This window comes from Labeo rohita, chromosome 18, assembly GCF_022985175.1.
Source record: "Labeo rohita strain BAU-BD-2019 chromosome 18, IGBB_LRoh.1.0, whole genome shotgun sequence".
NCBI classification, from domain to species: domain Eukaryota; kingdom Metazoa; phylum Chordata; class Actinopteri; order Cypriniformes; family Cyprinidae; genus Labeo; species Labeo rohita.
The window spans coordinates 23,060,723-23,070,633 of record NC_066886.1 but is presented as its reverse complement, the minus strand read 5'-3'; the positions used below and the strand labels follow the sequence as shown (position 1 = coordinate 23,070,633).

The 9,911-nt window shown below is 39.9% G+C and overlaps 1 long non-coding RNA gene across 1 annotated transcript; it reads right to left on the bottom strand.

Moving 5' to 3' along the window:
* Nucleotides 1-8,351: 8,351 nt before the first annotated feature.
* On the bottom strand, nt 8,352-9,200 carry LOC127181075 (uncharacterized). Its single transcript, XR_007829731.1, has 4 exons — nt 8,985-9,200; nt 8,812-8,892; nt 8,550-8,611; nt 8,352-8,454 (listed from the first exon to the last, which is right to left on the bottom strand). It is a non-coding gene; the product is annotated as an uncharacterized LOC127181075 (long non-coding RNA).
* Between the last annotated feature and the right edge of the window lie 711 nt (nt 9,201-9,911).

Sequence of the window (9,911 nt, the reverse complement as noted above, 5' to 3'; positions counted from 1 at the left end):
AATTAATTAATTACAGACCTATCTCGAATCTCCCATTTCTGTCGAAGATATTAGAAAAGGTTGTATCCTCACAATTATCTTCCTTCCTACAGAAAAATGATATCTATGAGGATTTCCAGTCAGGTTTTAGACCGTACCATAGTACTGAGACTGCTCTTATTAGAGTTACAAATTATCTGCTCTTATCATCCGATCGTGGTTGTATCTCTCTGTTAGTGCTACTGGATCTTAGTGCTGCGTTCGATACGGTTGACCACAACATTCTCTTGAACAGACTTGAAAATTATGTTGGCATTAGTGGTAGTGAATTGGCATGGTTCAAATCGTACTTATCTGACCGCTATCAATTTGTGGCAGTAAATGAAGAAGTATCATATCGATTACAAGTGCAGTATGGAGTACCGCAAGGCTCAGTGCTAGGGCCATTACTTTTTATGCTTTACATGTTACCCTTGGGTGATATCATCTGGAAATATGGTGTTACCAATTTGATAAACTAACTGATTGTGTAGTTGAGTTAAAAAATTGGATGACAAGTAATTTCTTACTGCTAAATTCTGAAAAAAACAGAGGTGTTAATTATTGGACCTAAAACCTCAGCGTGTAATAACCTAAAACACTGTGTAATACTTGATGGCTGCTCTGTCAATTCTTCGTCATCAGTTAGGAACTTGAGTGTGCTATTTGATGGCAGTCTTTCCTTTGAAAACCACATCTCTAGTATTGCTAAACTGCATTTTTCCATCTCAAAAATATATCTAAATTATGACCTATGCTCTCAATGTCAAATGCTGAAACATTAATTCATGCGTTTATAACCTCAAGATTAGATTATTGTAATGCTTTATTGGGTGGTTGTTCTGCTCGCTTAATCAACAAACTCCAGCTGGTCCAAAATGCAGCAGCTAGAGTTCTTACTAGAACCAAAAAGTATGATCATATTAGCCCGGTTCTGTCAACACTGCACTGGCTCCCTATTAAACATCATATAGATTTTAAAATCTTGCTTATTACTTAAAAATCCCTGAATGGTTTAGCTCCTCGGTACCTGACCAAGCTCTTATCGCATTATAGTCCCTCATGTCCGCTGCGTTCTCAAAACTCTGGCAATTTGATAATACCTAGAATATCCAAATCAACCATGGGCGGCAGATCATTTTCTTATTTAGCACCCAAACTTTGGAACAATCTACCCAACACTGTTCGGGATGCAGACACACTCTGTCAGTTTAAATCTAGATTAAAGACACATCTCTTTAACCTTGCTTACACATAACACATTAACACATTTCTATAATTCAAATCCGTTAAAGGATTGTTAGGCTGCACTAATTAGGTCAACCGGAACCGGGAACACTTCCCATAACACCCGATGTACTCAGTGCATCGTCAGAAGAATGGCATCTACGCTAATATTAGTCTGTTTCTTTCTTATTCCGAGGTCACCTTAACCATCAGATCCAGTCCGTATCCAGATCAGATGGTCATTGCAGTCCTCCGGATCCAGTCCGTACCTAGCCCAGACGGTGGATCAGCACCTAGAGATGACCTCTACAGCACTGAATGTCAGCGGAGACCACATCGACTAGATGAGCCCCAGAGACGGATGCCCCAGTGAAGACCTCGTCACCTAAACGGCTATCGGCACAGGACCACGGGACCTGGTGAGTCCTCTGTGTCTGGCCAGAGGAGAACTGGCCCCCCGACTGAGCCTGGTTTCTCCCAAGGTTTTTTTCTCCATTTGTCACCGATGGAGTTTTGGTTCCTTGCCGCTGTCGCCTCTGGCTTGCTTAGTTGGGGACACTTTATCTTCACTTTATCTTCACACAATATTGTATTTTATTTTGTTGTATTTGATTAACTGCCTTAACCTGAAAATTGAGTGTTTACTGTTGCCCTTTGCCTTGTTTATGTACTATTTCCTATTTAATACTGTACAGCCGCCTTGTCACAATTCTGTATTGTTAAAGGCGGTATATAAATAAAGGTGATTTGATTTGATTTACTTTGATTTGATGGAAGTACAAATTTTACAGGGATTTATGCGTTTGTGTGGTTTCCTATAAATAAATGTAGAAAATACAGAAAGTTACAAACTATTTAACATCACTGAATTAAATTGTGTACATTTTCACATAAACAAGTGGCATTTCTAATCAATATACATCGTACAGCAGGGGGAATGATGACGCGGTTATAATAAAACTGCGCTCTTAAAAATGGCGGCATTAATGTGTCATATATGACACTTATATATAAACACCACAATCCCCACTTACTAACTCACAAATCAAGTGATATAAAGTTGCCGAAATAAAGTAGATGCAAACACCAACCAGAACTGAATTCAACATTAGCTCGATAAGCTTAAATGATATTGTAATGAACGCTATTGCAGCAGGGAAGCTGCTGAGTCATTTACATAAGTATTAGGCGTGTAACGATAACACTTTGAAGCGAAATAATCGTAATGATTCAAGCATTAACACTTATAGATCACTTACTTGTCAATAACTTACACAATAGGCACAAATTATAATCATCACCAGAAACAATCTTCACTCCGTCTCAAACGCACACAATCTGAGCTAGTATGACGCTAACAAAATAAGGTAGCGATAGACCACACCCGATCGTTTACTGGCAGTTCCATACTGCCACCTGCTGGTGCATTTGTGTAATTTAGAGAACTTTGTACAATTAATTAGATTAATTAATCAGCACATCATGTAATTAATTAGATTAAAAATTTTAATTGACTGACAGCCCTAAAATTAATTATTACTTAAGATGTTATGTGTAATGTTAATGGGCTTTTTGGGCAGAATAAACCATAGCTATATTGAAATCCTTAAGATGGCTGTGCATGCTGCACACTGATGACACAGGTAATTAACCAAAAACACACACACAAAATATGTCTTTATGTACGTAAATATGCAGGAAACATGAACATAAATCTGCTTATGAAGTTATGAGCATACATATATATACAGTGTACTTACATTCATACTAAACACATTTGTTATTTGTCTGAAGGAACATATTTGATTCACTTATGATAACTGGAAGGGAGAGAATTAAGAAATTTATAAGATTTGCATTATTCTATAATATAGCCCATTATATTCTGCACACTGTATAGATAGGCTACCTCATGTCTGTGACAGTTATAGAATTCCATAATTTTATATATATATATATATATATATATATAAAATTATGGAACTTTTGAACATTATATATATATATATATATATATATATATATATATATATATACATACATACATACAGGTCCTTCTCAAAAAATTAGCATATTGTGATAAAGTTCATTATTTTCTGTAATGTACTGATAAACATTAGACTTTCATATATTTTAGATTCATTACACACAACTGAAGTAGTTCAAGCCTTTTATTGTTTTAATATTGATGATTTTGGCATACAGCTCATGAAAACCCAAAATTCCTATCTCAAAAAATTAGCATATCATGAAAAGGTTCTCCAAACGAGCTATTAACCTAATCATCTGAATCAACTAATTAACTCTAAACACCTGCAAAAGATTCCTGAGGCTTTTAAAAACTCCCAGCCTGGTTCATTACTCAAAACTGCAATCATGGGTAAGACCTGACTGCTGTCCAGAAGGCCATCATTGACACCCTCAAGCAAGAGGGTAAGACACAGAAAGAAATTTCTGAACGAATAGGCTGTTCCCAGAGTGCTGTATCAAGGCACCTCAGTGGGAAGTCTGTGGGAAGGAAAAAGTGTGGCAGAAAACGCTGCACAACGAGAAGAGGTGACCGGACCCTGAGGAAGATTGTGGAGAAGGACCGATTCCAGACCTTGGGGGACCTGCGAAAGCAGTGAACTGAGTCTGGAGTAGAAACATCCAGAGCAACCGTATACAGGCGTGTGCAGGAAATGGGCTACAGGTGCCGCATTCCCCAGGTCAAGCCACTTTTGAACCAGAAACAGCGGCAGAAGCGCCTGACCTGGGCTACAGAGAAGCAGCACTGGACTGTTGTTCAGTGGTCCAAAGTACTTTTTTCGGATGAAAGCAAATTTTGGAGGAAGACTGGGGAGAGGGAAATGCCAAAATGCCTGAAGTCCAGTGTCAAGTACCCACAGTCAGTGATGGTCTGGGGTGCCATGTCAGCTGCTGGTGTTGGTCCACTGTGTTTTATCAAGGGCAGGGTCAATGCAGCTAGCTATCAGGAGATTTTGGAGCACTTCATGCTTCCATCTGCTGAAAAGCTTTATGGAGATGAAGATTTCATTTTTCAGCACGACCTGGCACCTGCTCACAGTGCCAAAACCACTGGTAAATGGTTTACTGACCATGGTATTACTGTGCTCAATTGGCCTGCCAACTCTCCTGACCTGAACCCCATAGAGAATCTGTGGGATATTGTGAAGAGAAAGTTGAGAGACGCAAGACCCAACACTCTGGATGAGCTTAAGGCCGCTATCGAAGCATCCTGGGCCTCCATAACACCTCAGCAGTGCCACAGGCTGATTGCCTCCATGCCACGCCGCATTGAAGCAGTCATTTCTGCAAAAGGATTCCCGACCAAGTATTGAGTGCATAACTGAACATAATTATTTGAAGGTTGACTTTTTTTGTATTAAAAACACTTTTCTTTTATTGGTCGGATGAAATATGCTAATTTTTTGAGATAGGAATTTTGGGTTTTCATGAGCTGTATGCCAAAATCATCAATATTAAAACAATAAAAGGCTTGAACTACTTCAGTTGTGTGTAATGAATCTAAAATATATGAAAGTCTAATGTTTATCAGTACATTACAGAAAATAATGAACTTTATCACAATATGCTAATTTTTTGAGAAGGACCTGTATATATAATGCATAATTTAAGTTGCTCGACTTAGCTGATTTGAAGGGTGGGCCAGACAGAGCACTGAGCACTAACGGCATATACTGTATATAAGTCCTGTATATACTGGCATCAGGCGATTGGAGGGGTGGTATTATGTGGATTCAGCCATCTCACGCGCCAAAGACAACTCGTTATTGGGGGTGTTTACCCAATGGGCGACCTTCAAATGTCATGAGAGGCAGTGATAGCGGCCACATAGACTTTTAGCGGTGAGGGAGAGCTGCCCACATCCAGGCATTCCTGCGGAAAGATCAAAATAGCAGGGATATCACAACTCGCCGGGTCCTCATGACTGCTAACACACCAGTTCGCAAACACTTTCCACTTCACAGTGTATAGGCGCCTTGTCCAAGGGGCCTAAGCTCCAATATCATGTGCAGCACTCCCTATAAAACGATCAGCTGGTTCACTTCACGTTGACTTGCCATACATGTAGGTCCCACAGCTTTAGTTTGGGGTGCCAGATGGTGCCCCTTGCCTGGTATGGTAGGTCCCACCTCAGCAGGGTCTGCTGTAAGTTTACCTACTCAGGGAACCACAACTGGTTGGGTCATTTTGGCGCTATCAGCAGCAGAGCATCCATCTATTCCCTGATCTTTTGCGGAGTTAGTGGCATTACTGTATTTTGACTGGAGGGAATGCATTTTTCCATCCCTTGAGCAAGTGGCTTAACAGCAGGTCCCCTATCAAGTTAACGGTTGTTAGCGTGAAGAATAACAGGCAGTGGGCATTCTCCTCTGAAAGGAAGAGGTCGATTTCCGCTTCGCCAAAGAGGTTACTGATCACCTTCACTGTTTGAGAACGTAGTCTCCACTCTCTATGTATAATGCCCTCCCTGGACAGCATGCTAATTCAAACTACCCAGTACGTGCACTGCTCAAATCGTGAGGAGTGTTTGATCCATGCAAAAGAGCAAGCAGCCTACCAAGCATTGCAGGGCACATGAGTTCATAGGCAGTTTGTGGCAGTTCATATGCCGGCGTTTCTGGTCGCTTGTTCACATACCAAACACTGGTCTAATATCGCAGAGGGCTCCGCAGCCTGACAGTGACGCATCCGTAGTAACAACTATTGCTGCCTATAGTGGCACCCTGTTCGTACATGGCTAAGCCGGGATAAGAGGATGCTTGAATTATGTGAATGAGGGTCTGTGAAACTCTATAAACCTCCTCTCATAGACAGCACTGTCAGCAACAGGGTTATTTTCCTGCCAACTTTAGGTCCCGGCTTGGGGGAGAGTGGAGTGGACAATTCGAAAACTGGGCCTGCATGGCTTGCCACTGAATTCCTTAGGGCCTCGGTTACTGGAGGGTAGACAAACTCGGACAGCAATGCATTTGTATGGGGGCTGGACAGGCAGAAAGGAAATTAATGTTTATTCTGAAGGAGACATGGGAGGTTTAGGTGAACAAGGGGGATGCGGGAATTGACGTGTTACAGGCCCATCAACTAAACTTTCTGTCCTATGCTGCCATGCCTTCTGTCTCTGTGGCTCAGTGGCTGAGGTGAAGAAGTGAACGGACAGCCTATCTGTACAATATGAATATGTTATATTCCCCAGAACGCTACGGGGATAACAATCCAGGCACCTTCTACTGAAGAGAGTACCTTTAACGGTGAGCAATAAGAAGCTTTTTGCATCGCTAAGTGAAGGAGAAAGATTCTAAGGTATATTGAGACTCGACATCACCTATATAGCGGCTGAGCCCACCAATCAGATGAATGCTTAAACACCATTGGTATTGCAGAGCAATAGAGTGATTCAATCAGGCTTCAGCATCTTAGAGGGATTTCCCATATATAGACTCAATAACGGAAACTCTAACCCTACTCCCTCATCCTGACAGACGGCAAATCATGAAGACCTTTCTTCACCCCCCTACCTTCCCATTCCCTAACCTTTTGCCATGTCCAATGGCCAGTCTTTGTAAGAGCTTGCAAACAATGCAAACATGCCGACTCGTGATGCCGCAGCAACTGAAGGAGTTTCTCAGTGTGGATTTCACTCGATATCTGGGTGCATTTAGACTCTTTGTTGGGAAAATCAATGGTATATAATTTGGTTTAAGCCTACGCCAAACCATTGCCACCTGTAAGCTTTTTCAGTAGCTGTGGTCATCATAAGAGTATTTTATTTTTCGAGTTGTGTATTCCGAGTTGTGTTGTGGTGGAAATAGCATAGCTCAGTGTTAGTAGCTCAATGAGCGCAACCATTGTACGTAATCAAAATAATGGCGCCCCCATATTCCAAAATATGTATATAACAATGTGGATTTTTTTAAATAACTTAAATCTTTCATGGGTTTTCTACTACATATTTCAGTAAGAGACATCATTTACGTTATATTAATCCATAAAAGTCAATACCTCATTGCTATGGATGACGTCAGCAAGTAAATGATCAGCTAATTGTCAGCCTCTTACATGTGTGCTTCTCGTAAAAGACCGTGTGCAACCGTAAAAGAAAACCAAACTGAATGCAAGAACAGCTGTTACTTCTTGCCCCACTTGTTAATGACAACAAGGATATAATTAAAGGAAAATTTGGAGCTGGCGATACTTTGCGCTATTTGCTATGGTATTGAAAACCTTTTGCAACCTCTTGACTGGACCAGTCTGTACAAATCACAGATGTTTAGGCAGCAATGGGAGATGTAAGAATCCCTGCAAATTAGGGGTTGCACTGACTAGTCGACTAATCGATTAGTCAACTTTACCACTCTGCCATGATGCTTTAAGCTTGATGTCGACTAGTCATTGGTCCCATAGAGGGCGCAACAGGATAAGAAATTCACATTTATGCTCTGTTTCGAAACAGTTAAAATAACAAATAAATTCAGACTTCGAAAGCATGTGTGATTATACAATATGGATGCTTGAAATTAACGCAAGAATGCATGTTTTAAGCAGCTTATTGTGCAGTAAAGTTAATCGCCCTTCTAATCTAATTCGCTGCTGCGTTGTAACGTGCACACACATACAGGCAGATTTGGCTACAGACAGTAGCTTGTACATTACACACATTGCGTGCACTGCAATAGTGCGGTGCAGAAATGTATTGTTAGAAACGGAAAAGTTCTAGCATATATTTCTTAGTAATTAAAACCCACAGCTTTGCAAACATACATTTTTAATATAACCTTCAGGTTCAGTGTAGACAAACTAACTTGAATTATTACATTTTGTGGTTTGTATTTTCTGAAAATATCTTGCATCCAATCTAGATTTGTGATTTACAACCGATGGCCTTTTGGAGACTTTTTGAACCTGCATTCCACAACAGTGTTTGTGTGACCAGAGCAAGGACAGCTACAAGGAGTTACGCTGGAATAACAAGCAATGCAAATATAAAGATTGTGACAGAAAAAGAAAATGTTATTTATATTTATTGTTCTTTCTTGATGCACACGTTACAGGCATTATATGTGTCATAATTATTACAAATTTATTTTGACAGTTTCAGTCTCTGCAGCCCATCAATGAGTTCTTCTTCTTCATGGTCCACCTTTCAGTCTTTCTTCCACAGAGAGATCTGGCCTTACACAATACCTTTGGGATGGATTAATTTGTTTTTATTTGTACAGACTTTAATATAAAATGTATATTGAATATAATGTAAATGTAAATATATATAACTTCAGTACTGTTTCTTGCTCGCCACTGTAAGGTCTGATAGGTCAGGCAGACACCACTATAAAGTGTTCTCCTGAGATAGCAAAAAAAACAAAACAAGCTAGGGTAAATTGACAACAAAGTTGCATACATTATGAATAATGTTATATTTACTTGTGTTTTGTCTTTTTTCTGCAAGCCCTAATTATATAGGCATCTTATATATTATGTATATACCAAGATTTATAAAGATAATGTACGTAACAATTTTAGACTGATACATTTTCAGTCTACCTTTATTATCTTGGTGAGTTTCTTTTCTTTCTGTCTTGCAAACTAGACAACCATCCCACTGACAGGACCTGGCTTGACTCCCTAGGTATACCAAAGGGGCATGTTAATGTTATTAATCAAAATGTATTATTTATATATGCCATTCAGTGAAGTATTTGATAACTTAAATTTACCTTTGTTCTCGGTTTATACCAGCTCTGCTCCATTTCAGTGCAGTTATGTACAGGAGGAACTGCCAGTTCTGAAAAGTGTGCTGTCTGGTACAGTGCTGAAACAATATAGATGCACGCTGCTGTCCCTGCTACACAAGAACAACATGCTGGAAGTCCTTTAAAATGATCTGTGAAGATAATTAAATTCAGTTACATATTTAATTGACTTCAGATACAATTGAATTACTTTCAGGTGCACTTTAAATTGCTAGACTGTAAATGAAAACGTTTTAATTTAAATCATAAAGAATTAATAATCTTTAATATTACAAATAAACACACAATACACTGTAAAAAGTGTTCAGTAATATTTAATAGAATGTCCCTATCCCGTCATCATTTCTGATCTTGTTTGCTTTTTACTGGACAGCTTTGCTATGTTTTTTGTGTTAGGAGAACTGCTGCTATAAATGATCACAATATGCTTCAGATTACAGATAATAAAATAATTAAAAATAACATAAGTATGAACTATCAGAATGGCCGTCGGTCCGCTCACCACCAGATGTCACTCTCACTCTTCCACATCACACAGACTGTTGCACTGCACCCCGGACTACTACTCCCATCACCCATTGCGCTGATTGCGTCAACACCTGTGGCCAATCAGGCGCCCTATATAAACCCCGGACTTTTCCCCTGTTACTGATGGAGTATTGTGGTTATTGTTGTGGTTATTGCATTGTGTATCGCGTTCCCTAGTTCCCTAGTTCCTTTCTCACCTGGCCTTCTCGTTACGTCTGTCTCGCCGCCTGCCTTTGGACTTCTCGCTTGTTTGTTTGGACTACCCCTTGCCTTGCCCCCATTCGCATTATATTCGCCACAGATCGACACTCGCCTGCTACATGGACTATCCCCACGTCTCACCTTTCTTACACCTCTTTGCTG